Source organism: Vidua chalybeata, chromosome 11 (assembly GCF_026979565.1).
Source record: "Vidua chalybeata isolate OUT-0048 chromosome 11, bVidCha1 merged haplotype, whole genome shotgun sequence".
Lineage (NCBI taxonomy): Eukaryota > Metazoa > Chordata > Aves > Passeriformes > Viduidae > Vidua > Vidua chalybeata.
The window spans coordinates 10,936,664-10,963,425 of NC_071540.1; positions in this window are offsets into that span (position 1 = coordinate 10,936,664).

The following is a 26,762-nucleotide window of genomic DNA, read 5'->3' on the forward strand; positions in this document are numbered from 1 at the left end:
GGTCACCTCTAACCCTGAGTGCATCAGAGGGTAGGTGAGGGTCACCCCACAGGGCTGGGGATGGGAATCACCCCACAGGACTGGTGACTGCACTGGGACTGGGTCACCCCGTGAGTTTGGGGACTGTACTGGGAACAGGGTTACATGTAGGGCACAGAGTTGGAGTCACACCAGGAGTCTGGGGATGGAACTGGAGATGGAGTCAGCCTACGGGGCTGGGGATGGCCCTGGGGATGGGGTCACCACATGGACATCTCAGCAGGTCTGTGGCCATGCCCAACCCGTAGTGATCCCAGTGCTGCCAGTCAATCCCCACACAGAGCGAGCTGCTCTCCACAATCCTCTGCTTCCATCTGGTCCCACTCCAGGTGTGAAGTGCTGGCCCAGCCCAGTCCCCCAGTGCTGCTGAGTTTCACGCTTAAGCTTTCTCTCAAGGTTAAGGAAATTCAAATAATGATGGCAAGAGGAGAAGGGAGTCAGGAACCTTCTGGGTTCTCTGAAGGTTTGTGTTGAATAGTAAAGGCTAATACAATTTGTCCTTGGATATATGGTCCTCTTTGTTTCTAACAAGGTGTTTGTACAACAGAGCTAGTTACTTCCTGAGCTGAGGGAGGGAAAGGCAGGGAACTGCAGGTGAGCCATGGAGATCAAAATCAAAGGCACCAGCAGCTGCACTCAAGTGCTCAGGAATGAGCCTGGAGACAGCAAGTGGCAGAAATGTTGGTGGGGAGACATCTGTGCAATTCCAGGCTGTTTAGGAGTAGTATAGGCTTTTCAGTGAAAATTCATGGTGGGTAAATCCCTGACTCTCCAAAGCAAGGTGAAGTCCATAATTACTGAATAAGTACAGCCTTTAGTAAGTACTTGGGTGAAACAGAGGGAAATGTGAAGAAAATATGTTTTGAAGCAAAACCAGCATTTTTTTTAAATTTCCATCATACAAAATAATTCTAAAATTCTGACAATATGTATGATGCTTTCTATAAAATCCCATTTTAATTAGTGATGACAGTTTGACATTCTTCCAGCTGCTTAGAAGCAATAGACAGTCAAGCATCTCAGTAGGACATAGGTTGGCATGCTGGGATGTATGTAAGCTTTTACTTTCCTCCTACTCACCAACTTATGATGGTATTCGAAGAATGGGGGGTAAAAAAGCTTTCTGCAGTTTTCACACCAGCTTATGCCATCTGTGATTTTAGCTTTGTCTTGCAAAAGTAAAATCTTTGCTTTGAAAGTGCATCCAGATGCTGTCAGCTAATATTATCATTCTCAGTAGCAAGTGAGGATTTTATTTATAAAATGTCCTGGCCTTTGCTGAACAATAAATGATTCTGCACACTTGAGGGACATATAAATAGCAATTAAAACACAGTTTAGAGTAATGCTTAGGCTCTTAAAGAAAGTGACATCAATTTAAAGGAAAGGATAATGTGCTGGGCTAGACATCAATCAAAAGGAGGGAAGAAAATGTTGTCTAAAACAGCATTTAAATGATGGGATAAAGCATCTGGGTGAACAGGCTCCAGAACATGGTAGCTGACAGATAAAAGATGCCTGGGTGAAGCCACTGTGCTTGATGAAACCACCCTTTTCAGATGTGCCTGCTCCAGAATACAGTGTTATAAATGTGCCTTATAGCCTGTTTCCTTTGGAAAGAGGTCTCATTGGGTGAGGGAACGTAGTCTGGAGTAAAGGGGGATGATTTCTCACTTATTTAGCATCTCCTATTGCATCCTAGTCTGATGTTCTATCCTAATCTATCTCGATCTACCTTAGATATGTCCATAGTGACCACCACAGTGGTTACTTGCCACTGTTTGCTCACCATCTCCTCTTTCTTACTGTATTTATGTTCTCAATGCTCTTCTGAAGTAGGAAAACCCTGAAAATTCCTTTTAATAAATGGAAATCTCATGTAAAATGTGCCCACTGTTCACTGCTATGACCTATTCTGTTGTGTGCCAGGTTATTTCTGCAGCACTCTGCTCAGTCCCTCTGCCTTACTGTTCCTATCATCTCTTGTTGCTTGCTCTTGTTTCTTCTCTTCTGTTTTTCAGTGGAGTGAACACCAGTCTGCTCTCCAGTGCAGAGGTTTTTTGTTTAGATTGCAATTTCTGTGGAGCAAGACACCAAATTTTAGCTCACAGACCCCTGTTTATACACACAGCAGCTTGTTGACTGCATAAACAATGAGAATAAATTAGATTCAAATGATCAGAACTGTAGTAGCACAAGGATAGGCAAGTAAAATCAATGCTATGTACCTAACCTGCATGTGTAGTTACTGCAATTATGCACAAAAACAATCATTTTGTGGATTGGTAGGGACATTTTTCTTGACATGCACTTGCACAACTACTTAGTGCTCACACAGTTTTAGGCATAAATGCCCCATAAGTCTGTATGGCACTGGGGATGCTGAAACTGGGCTCTCAATCAGAGAGATTTATTGTTGGTTTATTTTTAGTTACAGAATTGTGCTGCTGGATTATTTGTGGAATTCATAAGTGTTGTCTGAAGAGTTTTAAAAACTCACTTCTCCCCATCTGAGCATTGTATCTTTCAGTTTCAGATAGGGGATTTGGTATACTATTCCTGGCACTATACTTCTATGAAGAGTGGGCATTAAGGTGAGGAAACAGCTATAAATATGTACAGAATTTGCATCTGCAGATGAAAAGACTTTGAGAAATCAGGACTAGATTTTTGTCTTTGTTTATTCCTGCACTTAATGTATTTTTAAAATTAGTTTTAACTAGCAGAATGCATGAAAAAACAAGACATTTAGATCAAGGAGTTAGAGATCTAATCAGAATGTTGATGACTTATTTACAAGTATTTTCTCAGCCATGTTGCTTTTCTTTAATTTCTACAGGATATCCTTTTCCTTCAAAGTCTCCAGAAATTACAAGACAGGCTGCTTTTCTTTGGGGACTATTTGTTAGGAGGCTGACATGATGAATTAGTCAAATAATTGCTGCTAAACTCATACAGTGCCTACTATTTAAGGTGTTTAGTCTGGCTAAATTGTTCTCTGTTAAGGCACAATCATTGTCTCTCAAAAATGTGTAACTTTTGATAAATTTCCATCTCTATTTACAATGCTTATCTTAGTTTTCCTATTATCTAGTGATGTTGAGTGCAGTGTAAAACATTACTTGGTTTTATGCTGAAAAATCTCTCTTTCCTCCCTTCAGATTATAGATCCTTGCAGCAAAAAAAGTTCAAATACTTTATTTAAAAATATTGATTTTGGTGGTGATTATCAAAGATTTAGTTTCTTTGACTTCAGATGAAGCATTTAATGTGTCTCCAGCTTGTAAATCCAGTTATTAATGAAAATCTGCATGAGTGAACTCTGACAGAAACTTTGGTGCATGTCTCTGTGGGTTTTCCAGGGAGGTTGCAGCAGTTCTAGTACTCAGAGAATCCCCAGGGCTCCGAAGATGATTAATGATAACAAAGCTCTCCCTATTGTGTTAGCAGATAGGAAGGAAGGAAGAGTACTCTAAAAAGAGAGTGCATAGAATTTCTGAGTATTGAAGTCCAGGAGTAGAGTTTAACCCTTGAAATCAGCTACAAAATGTTTTCCAGTTACATGAGAAAAATGAAATCTACTTTCCTCATCTTCACAAATTCTGCCTACTGGCTGCACGATCAGATTTCTACACCAAGTATGTGCAGAGGGAAGCCAGAGCACTGAGATGGAGCAGCACTTTGAGATGACTTGGGCTGCTTGCAATGCAGCAAACAGGCATACCCACAATCCATGTGGTTTAGCTTTTTGAAATGTGTTAGAGATTTCTGCTAATGGGTTTTCCCTGTGGGCAGCATTACCAACCTGATTATACAGGTTTTAAGAAACTCTCTTAGGAAGAGTCTTTTTCATCATAAGTTTTGACATTGACCTACTAAACTAGGTAATTTAGCATTTTATTTTGTAAGAATGAAAAAGAAAATTGAATATTTCATGACAAGAGAGGGATTATAGTAACACTGTTCTTTATAGGAAACCTATCATGTCCGGGGGCAGATCACACTTCTGAGATCTGTGCATCTACATGGAGATCTCAATGCTTGCTTTCAGAACAGCACAGGAGTCCTTTGGTTGTGATACCCACTCCATTACTTGCTGTGGAAGCTTCTGAATTTAGCTTGGGGATAGAACTGAGAGGTGAACAAGATACACCTTCCTACTAGAAAATTTCAGTGAAAAGGTGATATGTTTTCAAACCACATTAGTTTTTGTAGGGATCTTCTATTTCAAGAGAAACAGGAAGATCATGGCAAAGATGGCTCTGATTGAGTCACCTGGAGCCTCTAAAAGGAGAGCTCTGATCTCCAAAAATCTCAAGGTTTCTCCAGGATTAAGTGCAACTTTTGAACAGAGGTGGTGAACAAACTTTTGCCTTCTGCCACTGTGACACATTGCAAGAGAATCTTTGTGAAGAAATTTTGGTGGAGATTGCATCACAGAAAACCCAGTCCTAAAGCAAACTGTAAGGATGTGGCAATTTAGCCCTAGTGATTCAAATGCTATATTCCTTTAGTAACAATTGTTCTTTTCTCTTAAGGGGTATCAAACATAGCCTGGTTAATTGTTGGCAGAAAACCAGGAGTGCTTAATTTCACTAAGACATGCTACTCAATGTGCTGGAGCTGGGATTCCATTAAAAAACACACAGAATTTTTAAACTGGTTTTACAGCTGATAAGTCTCATCAAGATATTTCCCTTTAAAAAAATCTTGAATGCTGTAGTACCTGGCCAGCTCTCCTGCTGATAAGCTGTTGTTTAAAATAGTACATTTGCCCACTCCACCCCCCAGTATTACATATCTGGTCACAATTCTTGTTGGTCTGTGCAAAACAGCGTTTTACAAAACTGTTGTTTAGTATCTCCTTTGAGCTTTAGAGTGAAATATTCAAACTTGTGCTTGCAAGGATTCCATTTGGTAGTCATTGTTTTACTACTTTTACTAATTTGTTAGTGATTTGCTACTATTGCTGTGCATGGAGTTTAGAAGCACATTACTAACCCTCTAGCTGATCCCAGAGAAAAGTAATGGCTTGTTGGGATTGTGATATTTGATAGTTTCCTTCCTCTCAGTGCCTTCATCTTTGTGTTCTCCTTTCTCTACTTGACTTTTCACTCTGGAGTGTCCAGAGTTGGAGGATGTCCAAGCATAGCAAAGCACTGTGAGGATGTGCAGTGATTCCATGGTCAGCTGGGGAAGGGGGGAAGCATCTCTAAAGAATGTCCTGAAAATTAAAAAATAATGTGGTGTTCGCTCTGAGAGTGTATCTTTATGTGTGTCCATTCTCACCTGACTGTGTAATTGATGCAAGTATGGAAAATACAATGTACATGGCCCAGGGGTAACATCTTGCTCTTCAGTAATTTTCTAAAAATAGCCTGGAAGAGGGGTACTTAGCATTTCTGTGATGCCTGTTATAATGTCTCAGAGCACTTCTCCAGCATGCCTTTAGTCTCAGAGTATGATTCAAGCAGGAGAAGTTTTTGTTCTACATTTGGGTTTTAGGTTAGCGCTGGTTGGCAGAGCCGCTGCCGATAACCGAATCCCACATGTGGCCAGTCCTTGGGTTCGTGGCGTTCTCTGCCTCAAACGTAGGGTTAAGATTTCTTCCTGTGCTCTGACCCCATTATGGTAGGTAAACAGGCCAGAGCAGCATAAAAGGGCTGGAAGCCCCGTTTCTGGCTGGGGCGGAATTCCCTCGGCACAGGCCCCGCAGAAGAGGCAAGAGGCACCGCACAGGCTCTGCCCCAGATGTCTGCTACCTTTGGTGTGCAAATAGTGGGACCCTGATAGGCGGCCAGCACGGAGCCTTTCAAGTTCTCCTTTAGATCCTGCTGTGTGTCTTTCCCCTCTTACTGCAGAGAGAAGAACACTCTGGTTTTGTTATGTTTGAATTACACTATCTTTTATATTAGAACAGATCAAAAAAAAGCTAACACCCAAACCATTTTCAGTTTGCGTAGCTATATAAGCAACTGTTTCATAATTAAAGTATTTAATTAAAATGTACATACGTCCTTGACAAAAGCAAAATTGTTCTGTAGCATTGCTGCTAGCGTGAAGTTTATACAAGACAGCATTCAGAGATTTCTGAGTCACTTACTACATAAAAGCAGTTCCAATCCAACCTTTAAAATAACCCACAAAATTCTTCATATAAATAAATATTCGACTGGCATAATTTATAAATTACTTTGGTTAAAAATGTTAAATTGCCAAGAAGTCTGACTGCAATTGGTCTGGTTCTTCTGTTTTATATACATATTTTAAAAAAAGAGAAGAGAATGTTGAAACAGCTGAGGTTGGTTTGGTTGAGGGTTAATGTTTGGGTAAGAAGCCTCCAAGGAAAACTGAAGTGCTGAATGAACACCACTCTATGGTAATTAGTGAGTGGTATTTTTCCTTTGGAGTCAGTTGCTGAATCAATGTAATAGCTAGTGATGGGAGTGAGGAGGGACACAGGATGGAGGAGATGATAAATTTCTCAGTGGCATGTAGTGTTGAGATTGTGGCCATTTCACTAAAGAAATATATGTGCTTCTGGCAGAAGAAGGCATGCAAGTTTTGTTACATTGGCTAGAGTTTTATTGGTTTACGTTAGTTACTTTTTTTTTCTCCTGTTTTTAATTTTTTTTTAATATCATCAACTCATATAGGGGTAATGTGGTACCATATTAAATGGTTGCTGTCTTCCATGTTTGAGATACCTGAATTCAGAGGTTGGTAAAATGTTCCCTGTTTATATAGTCATGTCTGTAAAATCTGCATAGCACTTTAGGATCTCTGAAAAAATATCTGTCATTATATTGAACTTTGAATTTACACTTCTGCACAGAAATAGAATATTATTCTTCAGAGATATGTGAAATGTAGATGGATAGCTATCTCCTAAAAGTGGGCATGTTAAGAGATAAAAAGGTAAGACTTTGTTTTATTCAGGTCCATAGCTTCCACTCCAAACACCTATATGGTCTCAGACCTGTTAAAGCAAAGACTCAGTGCATCAGTTGGTGAAATAACTGTGAAGAAGTTCTCTGTTCTCCCAGAACAGTCAATCAACTTAAGGCTGGACATTTTTTGCAAAGAAGAGTTTAGTTTTTGAGAGGGGGGAAAACACTTTTCCCACTAAATAGGAATCTTAACAAAATTTAATTGAAAACATTGTGATTTTTTCTGAAAATCCAAACATCCAATCATAATAATTAATGAAATGCAAGTGTTTGAATGAAGGTGGGCAATGCACCAAAACCACAAATGTTTTCTCTTGACCCTTCCTTTTCCAGCCCTTATGTCATCAATAGCTTCTTAGCAGGGAAGATGCAGACCTGCCTAGAGTGGCAGCTTGAAGGCTGCTTCTGTGGCCTTGTACTGACATCAGCCAGCTCCCTCAGCCCCTGGGACACGTCTGAGCTGGCATCGTGGACCTGTGTGAGTCCTCTTGGGAGGTCAGGGACCTGTATAAACCTCCTGGGAGACTGCTCACATGGCCCTAACTGGAAAGCACTTGATATTGTGTGGCAGTGTTTTTGAATACAGCCTCAGCTTCAGCAAAATAGCAGTCATTTGCCTTAAAGATAAAGGAAGAGCAATTATTTTTAGTGGAATTATTTGATTTAAGAATATATGGCATGTGTGGGGTTTTAGAGGTGTCAGGCTCTGATTTTAATAGACAAAGTGTGCCCATTGAGACAACTCTTGGTCCTCTGGAAGAGAGCACAGAAGACCTGTGGGTATCGGTGAGCTCAGGTTTTTCTCCAGTGGCTGTGATAGCTTCTCACCATCTTCAGGGTTATGCCTTTAGTGCTGTTCCCTTGGACGCTGTATTTACACTTGTTTTTTGGAGGAAGGTTGAGGGGGTTTTATGGTAATGGTAGGCAGAGGCTTGGCAGGGTGCCCAAACTGATGCTTCACGTTTAGGTCCATTGAGGTGTCTGATGGAAGTCAGTGGCTTTTAGGGAATACATCACATTCTTAAAACTAGGCATGTGTGAAGCAGTGGGTTAGCTAAGGCTGTAGATCAGGTTTTGTGTATTGTGGCTGTGGACTGTTCTTTCCATCTATTAAAGTGATATCCTGTTTTCCCAAGAATATCATATTTAGGAGAAAGCTAGTCAAGAATTCTTCTAAGTAAAAGACCTTTTTTTCTGCACTTCACATAATAGCAGTTCAGTCAGATAAAAATAGTACAGAAAACAAATTAAACTTACAAATGAGAGGATATTAGACTTTGGTCATCTTAAAAGTTGGTATTGGCCTTTTTTCTGAGAGATTATTTTATTTGTTTGGTTTTTTTTTCCTTTTTATTGATCTTCTTCCCCCTCATTGTTGCCAAGGTTTCTCACTGTTTTGTTGTTGCTTTCTCATAAAACTCCCGCAATTCTTAAGGGAAACATTCTCATTAAGGTCACAGTGGTAAAAGAAATCTTTATGGCAAGGTTAGGAAGTATTTCTAACTATTTGAAGGTATTTTTCAAGGCAATTTATCCTTACAGTGGTCATTTAAAATGAAAATAAAACTCCAAGTAATAAGACCCATTATTTTCCACCAAACCCTGTAGAGTCCTGGACTTCAACAGGGAATGATACATTAAACCATTGAACGTGGTGTAGAAGAGCACTAAAACCAACTTTCCAAATGGAGAATAAAAGAGTTTTAAAGCCCTGTCTAAACAGTTTTGCTACTTTTAACTTTGCTGATAATTATTTTGATACAAATGTACTGATATTTCTCATACCCAGGAGTGGAAAAATGCTTACCTGCACTTTTCCACTGCCAAATAGGTTTGGTGCTCACCCTGCTCCCCACCACAAATATGAAGGCTTCATTTAGAGCAGGAAATTAAACAACACAGAGAGCATTCCCAAGCACTGGCACGTGGAAAGCCATGCTGGGAAGTTCTCAGGAGGGTTCTTGATGGGCTTCTGACCACTGCCAGCTGCCCTGTGCTGCAGCCCTGTGCCTGGGAGCTGGGACAGGATGGGGTTTGCAGGAGCCAGTTTGCTCGGATGGTGCAGGGATGTGATCTCTGTGTCCATCCAACCCTGATGCCCAAGCATGTTTAATTTGTTTTACTGGTAAGGCTACTAGAGGTACAAGTGTGTTTGTGTGGGGTGGTTTGCTGTGTTTGGCACAAGAGTAAGCTCCCTTACCTCACAGGAGCATGCAGTAATTAGCCTGGAGTTAATAGCACACCTGAATGCTGCAGTTTATTGTACAGTCACACTGCCATGTAGGCCAGTCCTGTGCTGTACACAAGTAGGGCATGTTTACACTGCTGTTACTAGATCAACACTACAGCCTGTACTACACTGGGTTACAAATACCTGCTCTAACAAATATAATTAGATGAGCATGCAAATGTCAGAGCGGCATGAGAGGTAGTGAGCTGTGAAGAGGACAGGAGATAAGTGATGACTACAAACTGGACTTACTGTCTAAGAGTCCAGAAAATCTGCAGGAATCCAGTATTTTATAAATTGGGGTGAGGTTTTTGAAGTATTCAAAGCATATCTAAGTAGATTATTTAAGGATAATTTTTTTTTCTGTACAGATGTTTATCTTTCAATATCGATGTCATATACTTATTTTTTAGTAATTGCTGCAGAGCTTGTATGGGATCTGAAAGCTGGCTGGGAAGCTTTCAGTTTCTTGTATTTTCACTGTCAATGAAGACTTTGTCGTCTGAATTTAGTTGCCAGTTCTGCTGAGAACACACAAAATGAAGTATCACAGGTTTTGCTCCTGTCAGCTCCGTGGTTCTGCAACACCAGCTCTCTGTGCAGGGGTGTGCAAGGAGGGTGCACTAGCAGGGCATTGGTGCCAGGGTGATTTCTCCCCAGGACATAGGCAGAGCTGCTCAGGCAGAGTTGGTTGTGACTTCAGGTTTTTAATCCAGTCTGCTGGCAGTAACAATATAGTTCCCATTTAGTTTGATGGAATTTAGCTCCAACATTGATGATACAACTCATCATCTTAGTCATGGTGTCAGTCTGGTGAGGATGATGCTTCATCTTCCTCCCTCATCCTTCCAGAATGGCACTGGTGAGCAGAGTGGTCTGTAGGAACAATGGCACTTGTATTTAATAAAACACATCAAACCGCAGCTGGAGAATTCTTGTAATTCTTGCACTGGCTTCAGATGCAATAGAAGATTTTTAATTTTTATCAGTTTGAATAGAACACTGGCTAAAAAGCAGATAATCTCTGTGAGCAGGTCAGGAAACTGGGACTGCTTTCACTGACCTTCTGGTTAGCTTCTGCCATTGTCTGACATGTCGCTGAGCAGTGAATGTAGTGACTGATGGCTCTGTGGAGCATCTCGGTGGTACAGCTCTTGCTCTGCATCATGACACTATTGTACTGCTGATTGTCTCAAGCTACACTTGCTATTTAGGGTGGCAAAACAAACAATGGTTCAGCGGGTAATTGCCAAGTTCTCCTCCCTCAGAATGGATTCTGACTTTCTCAGTCTGGAGGTCTCTAGTACCAGAACCTCTCTCTTAGCAGTTACAAAATTACTTGGAATTTGGATGTAGAGGTAGATCTGGAGGGAGAGGCTTTCTTGCAAAGGATTTATACAGTTTGCCAATGCGCTGCTAAGAAGCTGCTTCTAGAGCAGTTACTTGTGAAAAAGCACACCCAGAAGTGACTCCTGGTGTGCTTTTTGGTCAACTACTGGAGGACTCCCTGAGCAGAATATTCATTTACCGTTACCTCAGTGGAGCAGGGAGCAGCTTTTCAGGCAGTGCATGCTGTGTGCCAGCCAAATGTGCCACAGCCGAGCCTGAAAACTATTGTTTGGTGACAAGCCGGAGGCTGGTTTGAAAAAATAGGGTGATCTTCCACTTAACTTCCTTGAGGAGAGTGGTTTGATCATGAACCCTGGGAAGTAGAGTAAAAACAGCTCTTCAGTGTCAACAGAGCACTTAGTTGTGGATGGGATAGTTAAAGCCTTGTCTGGAACTATTAAATGAAAGACTAATTATAGTTGCGCTTTTGGTAGCTCATTGATTTCATTCTTTGGCTGTAATCTGTAAGAAGCATCACAGTCATTAAAACAAGTTGGTACCGAAGAACTGCACTCCAATAAAAATACAGCCTTTAAACAATAGAACAATATTTTACTAGTGGAGTGTCTCACAGGGATTTTAGTTGAATATGTTTGTTTTTCATTTGGAGCACATTCACTGAAATTTGCAAATGCAAATTGGCAAATGGTTACAACAAACTAAGAACATCTATGTCACATGCACTTAATCAAGGATTGCTGTGTTAGCAGAGCCTGTGCATGGGCATACATCAAAGCTGGTATCTGACTATGTTGTAATGTATTCCTCCACATGACCATATCCCATACATGGTACTTATTATTCTATTAGTACCCAAACCACAAACCCTTTCCAATATCCATCTGTGAAGATGCAAATAGCTGCATACTTTGTTTTATTAAGGATCAGCCATTAGGGGGTCGCTGGTTAAAAGTCTGAAGATCATTAGAGGGATTCTTAAAAAATAAACAAACAGCTGTTGTCATATATCTTGAAGAGTTTCTGTTGTACCAATGCAATTTTTATCTGTGGTGATGATGTTGTCATGGGAACATATGCACAGGGGAATTAAGTGATGTCAGGAAAAGTGTAAATGATGCAAACAGTCGTCATTTGAAATGTTAATTACCACCCTTCCCACTACTCCAAAGAACAGTTCAATTTGATTTTATTTCAGATGTAGGGAAAAATATGACACTTTTGTCTAACAATAAGTAGCTTACATTGTTGTACCAAAGTGAGTATGAGTCAGTGAGTTAATCTGCATTGGCAGCATTTGCACTGGGGACCATCTGCAGCCCTGCTTGTCTGAGCATCAGTAATATTCCTCTGTGAATATCTCATCTTGATGGTCAGGGGAGGCAGGCAGCCTCTTTAAAGAGTTCCATAAATGCTTATAATTGCTGCATTAAACTTCAGTTTATTATTTTCTCCAGGTGCAGGTATGCGGATGATATGAAACCCCACTGCATTTACATACAAATTGAAGATTTTTATTAATCAGCCCAGTAACAGGAATCAAACAGCAACACTCCATCAGGTCCTTAAATACATTTGGTGACATTTTTACCATGCATTAGCATGATAGGGCAAGCAGAATATAATGTACCAATGATTGCTTTTCCATTGAAAGCACAAACGGTTTCATTTTTCCTGTCATCTCAAATAAGTGTTAAAGAGGGTTTGGAGGCTATTGTGTATGTTCCGTATGCTAGGGACTTACAAACACTGATGGCCACATTAAATAACCATTAGTGGCTCGGCTTAGATCATTGCAACATCCCTTCTCTTCAGAATTTATTCTTTGATTTAAAGTGAAAGCAATCTGTGACTGCTTTCATAAAGTCCTTCGGCTCCCTCCATTTTTTTTTTCTCAAACAAAATGCATTACAACAGTAATTTTATGACTGTTAAGATAACTGCCGTTAACAAGCACTTAATTAAAATGTACAATAAATAGCAGGCTGCAGTCTTATCTCCTCTCATGAGCTCCCAGCAGCCTGAGACTCCAATGCACAGCCCTGCTGTTCCTCGGCTTGTTTGCAGATTAATTGCTTTTCTGTCTGGCAAAAGCTGCTTCTCCTTCAGCCAGATCGTAAATGACCAGATAGGGACTTTATCAATCAAGCTACTACTTTCTGTGATCACTTCCATTCAACACCTTCTGAATTTCGCATTGAGAGGAACAGAAGTTATAGAGATAGGATTTAACATCTTAGTTTTTGTGCGCTTGGAATTTACGATTGTGCTGTCACCATTTGACACTGTTAATCTTTACATACAATACCCTTGGAGCAAGACTGGTTTGTTCCTGGGCTGGAACCATCCCTTGTAAGAATTGTGAAGAATACACGTGAGACACAACTGAGGTGCCCTCCATAGGGCAAGGCTGCATCTCTTCCATAATCTGTATGCACTCGCTGATGTGGCTCAGCATCACTCTGGAACCTTGGATTCTGACCAAGATAGCAGTTTACGATTGTATGAATTGAAAACTTGTTTTCTTGTCATTATCACTTATGATAATGGCAGTTGTCTGAAGACCTCAGCCATGGCTAAAGGTAGTTGCTAAATATGCTTTTGATGGAATCCATATTATGCTCAAAGGAGGTTTTGTAAAATCAGAAGTTAGAGTTCTGCTACTTAGACTTTGCTTATCAACAAAACCCCAGTGCATATAGATTTTGGGAAATACAGTTGTTTGCAAATGAATTGTGATTTCTGAATTTAGGAAAATGATCTAAACAAGTTTAATTACTGTAGAAATGCTCTTCTTTTTACCAAAAGGCTCTAACAGAATAACTCCTCCTGCTACTTGCAGAATGCACAAGAGTTAAAAATGTAAATATGATACCAGAGTGTAAATGCACTGTATGCCATTATAGAAATACAATCCTTGAACTGCAGAAGGTATGTTGTTCTCTTCTTACCTGATCAGAATATAAACAAATCTCTAATTTAACAGGTTTATCTCACATGCAGGGCAAAAGGAATGGCTTCTATTTGGAGTTCTAAACATGCACTGTAGAGTAACTTTGAAAATGCACTATATTAAATTTAGGCTGGCTTCTGAATACATATGAAGCTGCAGTGTTAAACATAATTTGTGTAGCTGCTTCAGTGTCATCAGTAAAGTCAGTCTTAAACTAAACCAAAATGTTTTTCCCCTGCCCCCTCACCCTATTCTCTGAATACAGCAGCCCTGTGAACAAGTTTAGTCATTGTTGTTTGGTTGCCTTTTTTCTCCTCCTGTCAGTTAGAGAGTCAAGGGACTTCCTTCATGGAAAAACTTATGCCTAGGAGAGCCAAAATGCAGGAGTTCCCTGACAGCAGCGTGTAGATTTATGTTAGCAGTCTCTAAGGACATTTGGAGCATCTTTGCAGAGAATGTTTTCTTGTCTGAACTCCTTTGAGTGGTCTTCTCAGAGCTTCATTCTTAAAACACATCACCAGGAGTTAATTGTAAATGAATGGAGAGTGGTCCTTAAGAGGCCACTGCAGCCAGTCCTGTTGGCAGATGTGCTCTCAGACACTCCCAGAGCAGATCCATCAAGGGACTGGAGGAGTGTTGGGGTGAGTGATACACGTGTATCAGTGGAAGGAAAAACCCCAAAGCAATGGGAGTGTTCTCAAGGCGCAGGAATGAAGAAGCCACTGATAAAGAGTTGCTATAAAGCTGCTACAGGAGAAAAAACACAGCTGTTTGGAATCCTCCAAGCTATTTGTCATGGTCACCACACTGCTACCACTTAAATAAACAAACAAACAAGCACAAAAGATAAAGACAAGAAAAAATCACTGAGCATATCAGTGAGAAGAGAATGTGAAGATAGTAAAATTACATACATAGGTCAACCAATTTGCACTGTAATGCTGCTGCAGGTGAATAGCCCTGGTGTAAGATGCATGGACATGATGTGGTTATGAGAGAGAAATGTTGTTGTTATTAAGGTGTTTCTGTGCACAAGGGTCAGAACAACATTTACACCTCACACCTGTAACCATTAGGTGAACAGACAGATTCACAGAACACTCCTTTGAAGGAGGGGGATGCACAACAAACCACTTTTTATGTTTTTCTTCTTTAATTGGACTTACTCTTAAACTAGGCCTTGCAGTTGCGCAACACTTATGTTTTCCCATGGCACCTGTACATTTGAAATTCTGACTTCTTACCAGTTTTCACTCTGCCTTCATATATCAGTAAAGATGGGGTGCTTTGCTTTTGGACTTTCCTGATATCTTGAAATCTCTGCTTAAAGTGCAGCTGATGCTTCTTTTTGTTGAGTTGGCATTTATGTCCTGAGCTAGTAGCAGGCTGAGATTTCTTGGTGAGATCTTTTTCACTTCAGATTCTTTTCAGGTAATTTTTCAAATGTTTGGTGTTCCCCTGACTCAGTGTTGTGTCATTTGTGAAAGCTTTGTTGAAAAGTGCTTGATATAGACTGAACATTTTCAGGTCATTTCTAATACACTTGGATACTGGCTCAAAAAGCTGTTGCATAAGCAAGATTTCTATGTGAGTGGCTATGGGTTTTTTTGCAGGTGGGAGGGAAGAACATTAGGCACTAATGGGGCAGGCCCACTTAAGAGTACAGCCATGGCTGATTAATCCAGATCATCTCACTCCGCTCATTATAGCATATGTGTTTTAATTTTTATTACATAGGAATTTATTTTGAAATTATGCTGATTAAAAAGGTCATATTTCCATCAGTACCTACATTAATTCAACCTTGTAATATTTACTTCACCCACTCAGCTGGGTGGAGTGACTTTTTTATGGATGAGCAGATGTTATAGCTGAGCTGTCAATTTTTATGTTACTTCATTAATTTATTCACAAAAAATGTTTTAATCCCAAACACTTCACTGTGAACAAGTGGCAAGAATTTGCAACACCCTGACAATTCAGTGATATCTTCTTCACATTTTGAAATGGAGACATTCTCAAATCTGACATAAGCAAATGTAGTATGCACTGAATATTGTATTTTGACATTGCATTTGGTGTGATGGTCTTTGCTAGTTCAGCTAAGTGAAGCAGTCTTTACCTGTGCAAATGTCTATAACTTCATATAAGTCAATTAAATAATTCAGCATGTGAGATTTTCTTGTTCTCTTGTAATATTCTCAATTTAGCCCTCATATTGATCTTATTCTTTCTGTCTCCATCATCAGTTAGCAAGGGTACAATCCTAAGTTACAAAGATTTCTAGTTACCCTAATTAGTTTGATATGATCTTATGGATTTTTTAATTTATTATTTATTTACTTAACATATTCCCAGTTTGTTGAAATATCTCCAAACATTTAACGTAGGGAAAGCTGGAGAGTTGGGCACTCAAGAGAAGAACTAATGAGAATTTTGAAAATTGAGGGAGGAAAAACAATTTCAGACTATAGCATTAGCACATTGTCCAAATACTTCTACTCCATGGAAGTTATTGGGAAATATTGGATTTTCTTTAGATTTTGTCATTAGCAATGAACATGTCTTCATGTAATATGTATTTTGAAGGAGATTTTCACAGTCAAAAGAGCTGAAATAGCCATCAAAAAGAGTTATGCTTCCTCTAAAAAAAAGAAATTGAAAGCTGACATCCTGGATCAGAGCTGTGCTGCACGTGGCCAGCTCTGTGATGGGTTTTGCTGTAGAGCAGTGCACAAACATGTGATGTGGCAGGGTTGGGAAATCTGGATGCTCAGCACACTGGGGATGGTGATGACAGCTTTTGTAGCTCCTCCAGGACAGGGCTGGGCACTGCACCACCTCCAAGTGTGTTCAGAGCCCTACTCAGCCTGCTGCTGGCCTGGTGGAAAACCAGAAATGCCCTTGGTGCAGCCAGTGATGGGAACTTCATTTCCTTAAAGAGACATCTGGAAGCCTTCCCAGATTGTGTACATGTGCCTCTAACTTCAGAGGGTATGACTGTGCTAAGAGACTATGAGTAAAATTAGTAGTAGAGGGCTGTTCTTGTTCTCTTGGAGTACCCTCATTTTAGCCCTTCTTATGATCTTGGGACTCCTTCATCACTGCAGAACGGATGCAAATCCTAAGGGAAAATAAACATATTGATCCCTAGTTGGCTCAAATAATGTAATTTGGGGTTGATGAGCAAAGAACTGTGAACTTGGGTAGATTGATATTAACTGAATTCTCATTAAGAATAGAAACTAATAAGACTATTTAAATTCACTTAAATACTTATCACACATTTTAGCTGATTTTTATCTTAAAAGACTTTGTGGGGGTGAGACTAAAACTGTGAAGGGACTATTTCAGTGACACAGTGGCATTCTAGTCTGCTCTACAGAGGCAGGACCTAAAAAGATGTCCAATTCAGAAAATGCTGTTTGTGTTTCTTCTGAGGTAAATTCTCAATTTTTTTCAAAAACTTATTACAGATATAAAACTGTACTTTTCAGAGGTTATTTTTCAATAAAACATTTAAATGTGGTATTCGGTGTGCGGAATTAAAGTAAAAGTTGAATTTCAGCTAGAAACCTAGTTTTCAGATATTTTCAAATTTTGGTGATCGTTAGTCTTAATAACCAACCAACACTATTTCCTTTGAAATGAGCAGTGACAAACTTTGGAGTGATCAAAAAGTATATATTTTTCTGATTTTGTGTATGGAAGAGTAATCGTGGAGTACTAACTCACTAAAAATTTTTGTGATTCTTCAGTTCTTTGGGTGCTTTCTTCCCTAGTAGAAATCTTCACTATAGTTTACATTTAGGCTGTATTTGAATTAATTATTGAAAGATTTTTTGCTCTTCTCCACGACTTATTTCTGCCCTCTGGCTGATCTGCTCATGATCAGCACTCACATCTCCAAGAGGCCTAAAATAGGTAGAAAGCTTTGATATTTTGGGAGGCCAAATTGAAGAGGTTGGAAGAGTGTTTTAAGTTGCAGGAGAGAATTTAATGTCCATTTACATTCAGGTTGTTCAAACAATTGTTATTAAAGAGGGATAAACACTCATTTTCATCTTATTCATGCTGATATTTTTGGAATAGACAACCCAGATAGCCAGATCTAGAATTCAGGATTTGAGGGAAAGGTTCAAACTCTTACCTGATTTTTGCTGAGCCTTCCTGGCTCAGTATATCCTATTGCAATAGGATATACAACCAGTGCTCCCAGTCCAGCAAATTTTTAAGTACAGATGCTGGGTGCAGGCACAGACTTAGAGACCCAAGGGAATTTTTGTCTGAGTAATCAAAGGGATTCATTCTCTTCCATCCCTGCTGGTGTTGTGCAGATGAGTGGGCTCCTCCCTTTCACAAGAGAGCAAGGTCAGAAGGATTTCAAACCTGTCTTTTTGCCATAACAGATACAATCTGCTCTGTTGTACTTTGATCCTGAAAGGGCTAAGACAAAATTCATGTGTTTGCTGGGGACATGCATAGGTAGGATGTAGTTATGAATCTCTATTTTATGATGATGTTTTTGGTGTGCATTACTTTCAGCAGAGACACAGTAGCTGCAGTAGTTTTCAACTGTGTGACATTCTTGGAAATGTAAGTTCACTTAAGGCAGGCTGAGGATTATGGTGTGTATTAGTATTAACCAATTACAAAAAAAACCTTGACAAATTAAATGTCAACTCCTACCCAGCTGTGGCTGCTGAAATTCAGATCCAGATGCAAGATTGGATCTTGTGTGTATCTTTGCTAAGCTGAAACACAGTGGCAAAAAGCAGCGATATTCTCCTCTGCCTCTTAGCTAGCAGTTAATTGAGCTCTCTGTCTCAAATATCTTCTCAGTGATCAGGGGTTCTTAACTGCTCACATTTTTCATTCCTCCCATCACCTAAGAGAGCTTGTCAATTGTTAAACCAAGCAGCAGTGACTTCCCAGTAAAATAAGATGAAACAAAGCAAACTCTTTTTCTTGTTCTGTGAAGTCTGTTTAACTCTGTTGCAAAGTACTTTTTCTACCTTAGTTATGAGTAGAAAAACTCATGTCACTTTGTGCAGTATTTTAGTACCAAGCTTTTAAAAGTAATGCAATTGAAACTGGTAAAGACCTGGGAGGTCACCCAATAATGGCTATTCCCAAGCAGGAATTTTCCCTATAGTGTATATATTTCCCTAGAGCTTTTTCAAGTCTTGTTTTTTAAAAGTCTCCATTAATAGAACTAATTTCTCCTGGGAAATTATTGCACATGGAAAAGGTTTCACAAGAAATCTTTCCTATTACATGATAAATCAGAATTTGGAAAGTTGTGCTCTCATACACAAGCTCTCATGTGCTGCTGATCACATTCCATCTCTCTGACCACTGTCCCTGCTGTCTGATGCACCATGTCTTTTCTTAGTGGGTCTGACCAGAAATAATTTGATTTTGGCATTCCTTTCCCTGGGTCATGGTGCTGCATGGAGCAGAGGAGAACAAACCCTCGATTTTGGGATTTGCTGTGATGAGTGACTTCTATCTGCTTCCAGCCAAGGGCCCAGGCTCTCTGCAGACACAGTTGCAGGAGGGAAAGACACACTTGGGTTCAGGGGAGCAGTGTCAGGCCACAGATAGTCATGTCAGGAGAAAGGGGCCTTCCCCTTTCACTTGCAATTGTATTTGCTGTTGGTCATTTATTTTTGCTCCAACAATTGTTGCCTTAAGGAGGGGCTTTCCTTCAATCCAGAATCAAGTCCTGAACTGAGTATAAGAGGATGGAGGTTTTGTAATTCATTGTATTTCAGTGTTCAGGAATAGCTCCTATATGAAAGAAAAAGCTCAGTAGGAGTGTAACAAAGTGAGGCAAGAGGCTAGAGAAACTCAGAAACAGACCTACAGACTAAGCATCTGGCAGGTGGTTTATACTGGCATTTCTTTGAAATGAATTTGAGCTATTAAACTCCTGTGTTAAATTCTATCCATAGCTGGTATAAGTACAGAGAAGCATAAATGAAGCCAGTGGAGTTATGATAACTTAAAATTAACGTTAAACATCTTAGGTAGTGCATCTATTTAGGTAACTTATTGCATTAATCCTTTGTGAAAAGAAATTCAGTGATTTCTCCTGAAAAAAAAAAAAAAAGTTATTCCATTATGTTATTGTACTGATAATTTGAGCCCTCTCTCTTTTCTCTCTCTCATTTATATGTTAAAAACTTCTGTAACCCTTATTGTGTGCTTCAAAGGTGTAGCCCGAGCTCCAAGTTTGTAGAGATGAAGGGCAGCCCCTCTGGGCTGGGCTGTGGCACACTGGACCAGAGACACTGGCTCCAAGCAGTGTTCTGGGTATGCAGTGAGAGGAAGTACCTTGTGCTGTGGGAGAGCAATGAGGGAGTTCAACAGGGAGAATGAAGTTCCCATTGTGGAAATTGCAGTGTGCTCTAGCTCTGGTCAAAAGTGCCATTAAATCTTCAGTGCTCAAGAGGTTCTTCAATGATGTGTTAAATTCAGAGGTTTTAAATTTGAAAGTTGTGCCTTTGATATAAAACTTATTAGAACTGTAGGGTTACATTGTAAAAATCCTACAAGGTGTTTTAGCAGGCTTTTTTTTTTGTTGTTGTTGTTTGGTTGGTTTTGTTTTTGTTTTGTTTTGGTTTTTTTTTTTTTTTTTTTTGTCACATATATCTAGAAAGTCTTCTCTAGACATGGCTTCTCCCACTGTCTGAGGCAATTTTATCAGATGCTGTGCAGGGGTTTGTTCTTGTCTTCTGGTATTTGTATGGTCTGTACAAATATAGTGGATCATAGCCTGGAAAATGAAATAATAATTGAAGACAAAGGCCCTCAATCTGGAAGCCTGTATATTTCACGTTTCCAAACTAGATTTTGGAGGAATTGGTGTTTAGTGGCTCCTGTTGTTGTCTGGCACGTGAGTGCTCAGGGCCATTACTGGAGAGGAACTGTACTTGTGTCCCTATCCTTGTGTCGGTATCTCCTTTCCTGTATCAGATGTACATTCACCCCTAGAACCATGAATGGGTTTCCATTCATGTCAGATCAGGCCCTCACCTGTCTGCTTCATTTCATTCTGCCAGAAGCTTTCTTAACAGTCCATCACCAGTAATATACAGTGACCAGGCATCCATCTGTCCTAAAATCCAGTTTGCCTTTAACAGGATCTGTTGAAAATGTTCAAACATTGAACACTTTATGCATGATGTTTTTTGATGACTGGTCACTTCTCTCTCTGTGGTGATGCAGACAGACCTTTGCTGAACTTTTAGGGTGTTGGAGGGCTCAGACCAGCACCTTCAATGTCATTCTTACTGAAGGGAAGTTTTCTTATGAAGCTGTTTGGGTTTCTTTCACTCTTCAGAAAGTGAGTTATCTTTCTTCATTCATTGCTATTCTGTTCATTTTTATGGATAGCTGTCATTTCAGCTTAACCCAAACAATAAATATCCAAATCCCCATGTCAATAGTCAATATTCTTTATGATATGTAAAGGCATTGAGCACTTCTGAAAAACAGACTCAGGGCATCATGAGCTGGTTGCTCCTAAATCAGTAGCCAGTTTGGAAAAATCAGCTGTGTATTTCCAGCTTTTTTTAACCTTTCTCAGTGTTAAAATATTAGTCCCTGTCCAAGATAGCCTGTCAGAGGCAGACAAGTATCTTTGTATGGCCATCTCCTTGGAAAATAATGACCATATCTTTGAAAAACTCCTTGGCAAAGTGCATGTTAACAATAAGTGTTGGGAATTTTAGGTGTTGTCAAGAAGAGCATAGCATTTAATTCCACACCTGGAGTTTAGAATATGTCAAAGGGAGAAAAGAGAGCAAACCAAATGAGGGATTCAAATCAATTAGGTACAGAAAGAAAAGCCATCATGATGATTGAAAATAACAGTCCCTAGTTGTGAAGGTAATTGTGGCAAGGCATAGCTTACTTTTTGTTTCAGGACGATGTGTCAAAGGCAGCTATGCATCAGCTTCACAAAAAGACCTATTTCATGTCTTAATCTGATGCCTTGGTCCTTGTGCCTTTAATTAAAACCGGAAGTGAGCCCTATGATGCTGGATGGAGAAGAGTATGGTGTACTAAGTCTGCATCCTGGATGTCTCAAGTGAATAGGGTGATAGTGTTCCCGTACTTTGCATTTAGAATAATTTGCTTGCCTAAGGGTTTGCTGTTTTCAAAACAACAATCACAAAACACTGAAGAGCTTCATCCCTGCAGATCTCACAGAAGAGCTTTGGCTGGCTGTTATTTTACACAGACTAGTGTCGCTTTCCTTGTGGATTTAAAAAAAGTCACCTCTAGGGCAAAGATTTTCCCTGTAGCTCCTCTTTCCTTGCGCTAAACGTATTTACGTCTTATACGTAAATATCATCAAACCTAAGTTATTAATTCCTTCTCAATTAGTTTGAAATCCTCTAGATCCAAAGCTCATCCTTTTTTAATGTTTAGCTTTTAGATTTTTTTTTATTTTTTATCTCCTAGCGCCATAAGAAGTGTGGACTTGGAGACTTTATTCAAAGAGAAATTAAAATCCCGCTTTTAGTTGGGAACTGCATTCAGTGTATGAGCTGTTGTGTTGCACACACATCTGAGAAGGTTTCTGTGAGCTGGTAACTGTAGCCAGTGCTGCAGGCTGGATTGTATGTCCAGGCTGGTATTTCAGCCTCCTCTTATTGTCCAAAGAGTTTTAATAGGACAAAAGGCCAATTTCAAGTTTGACTATTTCAGTTTACTGGAATCTATGCTCAACACAAAACAAAATGTACTGTGGGGGTTGTGTCTTCTGTTCAACAAGGGGACACTTTCATAGGTTAAAAATGAACATTTTCTACATGCTTATGTACAAAATAGATAAAATATGTGAGCTAACCTTTAACCTTTTCAGCTTGTCTCCTGTTTCTGTGGAGAGACTCTGCTCCTCCAAAGCATAGAGGAAGAGCTGTCCATGTTAATGAAGCCTTCCAGGATACTGGCATGGTGTGGACTGATGTAGGTACATTTTCCTTCAAAGCAGGAACCTATCGCTCAATGTGTTAAAACTGCCCCTCGCCCCCTGTTCTCACTCAGATGAAGGAACCAGAGTTCAGCTGGCACCAGACTCTACTATTTTGGCTGATAAGATTTAGTGTAAACAAATGCAGGTCTCTGAATTATCTGGCATGAGGATCAGTTAGGGGTGCTGGCTTCCTATAGCCTTAATCTAGTTGGCCTAAATGATTTATAAACTGGCAACATGATAAATGTTGTTTTAAGTGGACAAATCACATTGAAGAGGTGTAACTTTCTGTCAGTGTGTAACATGACCGCCTCTCTTAGGGGAAGAATAACAATCACAAAGAGCAGTAAAGGTAACAGGATCACTAGTAGGCATATTCCTTCTCTACAGCATAAATCATTAGAGGGGCACTTCTTTCCTTCCTCTTTGCTTGCCCTTCTTCGTCCTTTCTTCCTTCTTTTCCTTTTTTGTTTTTTGTGCTATTTTCTAGCACCTCCATATCATTTCAGAAAGCTAAACCCTCCATTTGATTTGTGCTGCACTTTTTTCATAAATCTATGAAGCTTGTCTCCATCAAGCTGTATTTTCCATTAAAATATGGTTCCCAGGTGATTTTCAATACTATGAAAAACATGTAGCCATAAGTCTTTTACTGATTGTTTATTATCTGTTTAGGTGCTCCTGAGGATTTTGACAGCTAGGACTTGTATCATATGTAATGTAATAAAAGTGGATGTCTTCAGCGTAACAGGGATAGGGATAGCTGGCCTTTCATTTCTGTTGCCAGGGCTGTATTTGTTTTCTATGTGTTGGCTTGGGCTTTTTAACCTGAAACGTTAAGTCTACTCCAAATCAGGTCAGTTTAAACTTTGTATTTTTTTTGTTATATAGATGATCAAAACCCCCAAAATAAAATCCAAACAAAACACAACAATAATTTTCCTTTTATAAACAGCACAGGAAGCACTAACAATCTACCCTTACACTGTTGCAAGGGTAGATTTACTTCCACTGGTTTCCAGTATGGACCCACTGTTCCACCTGTGACTGCAGGAAATGCAGCAGGGCATTCTGTATGTCTGTCTTGGATATGAACAAGAAGCATGCTGTGGGTTGCAATGTATGAAGCTGCTCACAAGCAGCTGCTAGAAGTTAATGCTTTGAGAGGCTGGTGTGTGATGATGTTTGTGAAAACTGATAGGAATTCATTAAAATGTCTGTCTGTGGGCAAAAGTGCAGATCTTTTGCAGGCAAAGTTACCTCTGGCCTTAAAGGGAACTTTACATTAGGATTACAGGATCAGACAGCATTTAAGCACTGATTATCTGGTAGAACACAATAAGGCTGGCTGAGGAATAAAACCTTACCTAAACCCCAACAACATGCTGTGAGTTCAGTTTGTCAAGTCTATCTATTATTACATATGTTATTATCACAAGAAAAGCCACAGTCATCCTGACAAGGATGCCTTTTGCTTAGGAAAGTTTGTCAGGGATGGCCCTCAGAGAGCAGAGGGAAAGAAGGAGCTCTGTTGGAGATGGGCTAGGAGAACAGATGTGGACTAGCACGTAGTTGCTGGCTCTGTGGTTAGTAGCAAGGCCAGTCTGCTGTGTTGACTCATCATTTCCTCATCAGTGGAACAGGGAAGTATTGATTATTATCATAAACCGGTGCAGGAGTCAGAAGGAAAATAACTAATAATTATTAGGACAATTTGTAATTTAAAGGTCGGCTTTATAGCAAGCAAGCAAAATAATTTACCATGGTCAGGAAAACTACTCAGCTTGGGTTCCAGTGTCTTTATAATATGGAATGTCCTCTCCCTGCCCTGCAAATAGATGTTGTCTCAATGGTATTTGCACAGTGGTTACACAGATGTGATATAACCTTGGGTTTGCATTGTGTCTCCTCCAGTTGGACCTCAGAAATGGTTGTCCAATGAGAAACTACCCTTTCCTAAATGCTTGGTAAAGCACTTAATTGTGAAAATAACTAGTTTACCTCACATCAATTTGAAAAATTACTCATTAATTTTTGAGGTGCAGCCACCTTCCCTGGAGGACAGAACTACTGATCTCATCTGTACCTAAAACTTGGCTTTGCTTGCTAGCAGGCGTGTCTGATCTGCAAATGAAATTTGGCTTACTGTCTCAGTTTCCTTATAAACAGCCTTGGCTGCACCTTTGGCAGAACACATGATAATTAAACAGTTGTGGCTCGTACTGTACAGGCTGAGCAGAGCTAGCAGGGAAGAGTTTAGATGACTGTCATGCAACACAAATACAGTTTTTCTCTGCTTTTCAGTGGCATTTACTAGCAAAGTAAAGGTGAAACTCTCTAAGAGCTATGTGAGCTTAAAATAATTGTAGTTTTCTTTCTTATTATTTCCTTAATATATTGCTATTTAAACCTAAATTATCTGAGCAGCTGGTAGAGAAATAAGATAGATTGAGAACAGGGATTTGAAGGAACTGAGATCTGAATAGGAACCACTACCTGAGAAATATTTTCTTTACCTACAGAAGTTTTAAAGCATACAGATCTTGTTTAAATATAGTGAATTGTTCAAACCCTCTGGAGGCAGTTAGCATCAGACTTCTACCAATGCAAACTGCATTGATAGATGTGCTAGGCACATTTTTCAGTGTTTGAAATTATCTTTGCTCAAAACTGAAATAACTTCAACTACAACTGCTGAAAACTGATTTTAGTAGGTTTTAAAAAATATATTTTGTTTTCAAAACAAGGTTTTGTTGGATCTTTATTTCCACTGGACTCTAGCCATTACTAGCTAAGTAATTCCACATGCGGACCTCTTGTTTCTCAATTGTTATCTTCTGCTTTGCTTTTAGTCTGCAGAATTGCCATTCTCTGCCCTCAGTCTTGGCTGTAGGGATTTCAGCTTCTGAGATTCAGCCCTCCTTTGTCCACAGTGTCCAAGGAATGTTCCAAGGCATAGCAGGGAAATTGAACCAGGGTGTCCTGAGTCTTCCCACAGTGATGAATAGCATGCACAAAGGTTTTTCCAGTAGTTCACTGGTGTCCAAATTTACACCCAATGTACTCTTCCATCCTTAGTATAATATTTGAGCACTGATTCACTCCTGAAATGAAAACCTCTTGAAGAGCAGAGGCTGATGCAGTTAAAATCCTCTGGGTTATGATCATTTAGAGCCAAATGACCCACTGGTTAATGTCATTTACCTTATGACCTGTTATTAGGTATTTCCTTGTTAAGCAGAAAATCTCTTTTGCCCACTGTTGTAAACCAACTTAATAGAACTTCATAGCAATTGGAAAAAGAAAATTGGGGAAGTAGGGTTCATTTACTGGCCATTTCAGCATTTGAGATGTTTCCTTTTATTTTTTTTTTTAATGAAAGCTGATAATCAGAATATTTGTGTGAATATTACCTTAGTAAGGACATTAAAACTGGAATATGTCACATCCTTATTTCTGACACCCTTAAAGGATGCTATTGATGAACATCTTGGTGCTGTTGTTTTGGGGGTTACAAAACTGAACCCACCAGCTTCTCCCACCAGGGAGAAGGAAAAATCTTTCATTCACCAGTTCTGCTACTTGCCCTGATGCCCCTTTCCAAGCCAAGCTCTATTTCCTTCTCCATGAGTGCACCAGATTTTCCCAAATGGTTACAGGGTTCTTGTAGGTCCTGATGGCTGCACAGATTTGATAACAATTTGCTTCATCCAACTTTGAACATCTACTATTCTTTTTTCAAATACTGTGATTATATGCCCTGTGCTGTTTCTCTTGGCTGTTTTGGGAAATTATCATTCTCAGCTTTCCCAACCCCAGGTCATTTATTCCCCTTTTTTCCTTGACATGAAGGATAGTTGCTCTATACTTTGGGTGTTTGCATGCAGCATTCAGTACATATTTACCAATTAGATGGCAGCCTTCTTTTTCCTAGCTGAGCTGTGGGCTTTTAGCCTTCTGTCATAGAATATGTTCTTCATGCCCCTGAACTTCCTACTTTCCTTATTTTTACTCCTGTTTCAGTTTAAATTTGCCATAATTCTGATGCCCTCGGTGGGGAGATCCATACCCAATTCTCCAGGCCATGTGGTACAGAGACTTGGCCCATTTTTCCAGGGCTGACATGCCTTGACTCATAGTCTAGGATTTTGTTTTGCTTTTTATGTCCATATCAGCAAGCTTGCTGAAAGATAAATATGCCCAGGTCCCTGTCAGCTGAGATGTTTGCACTTCATTGTAAAGTTATTACTGTTA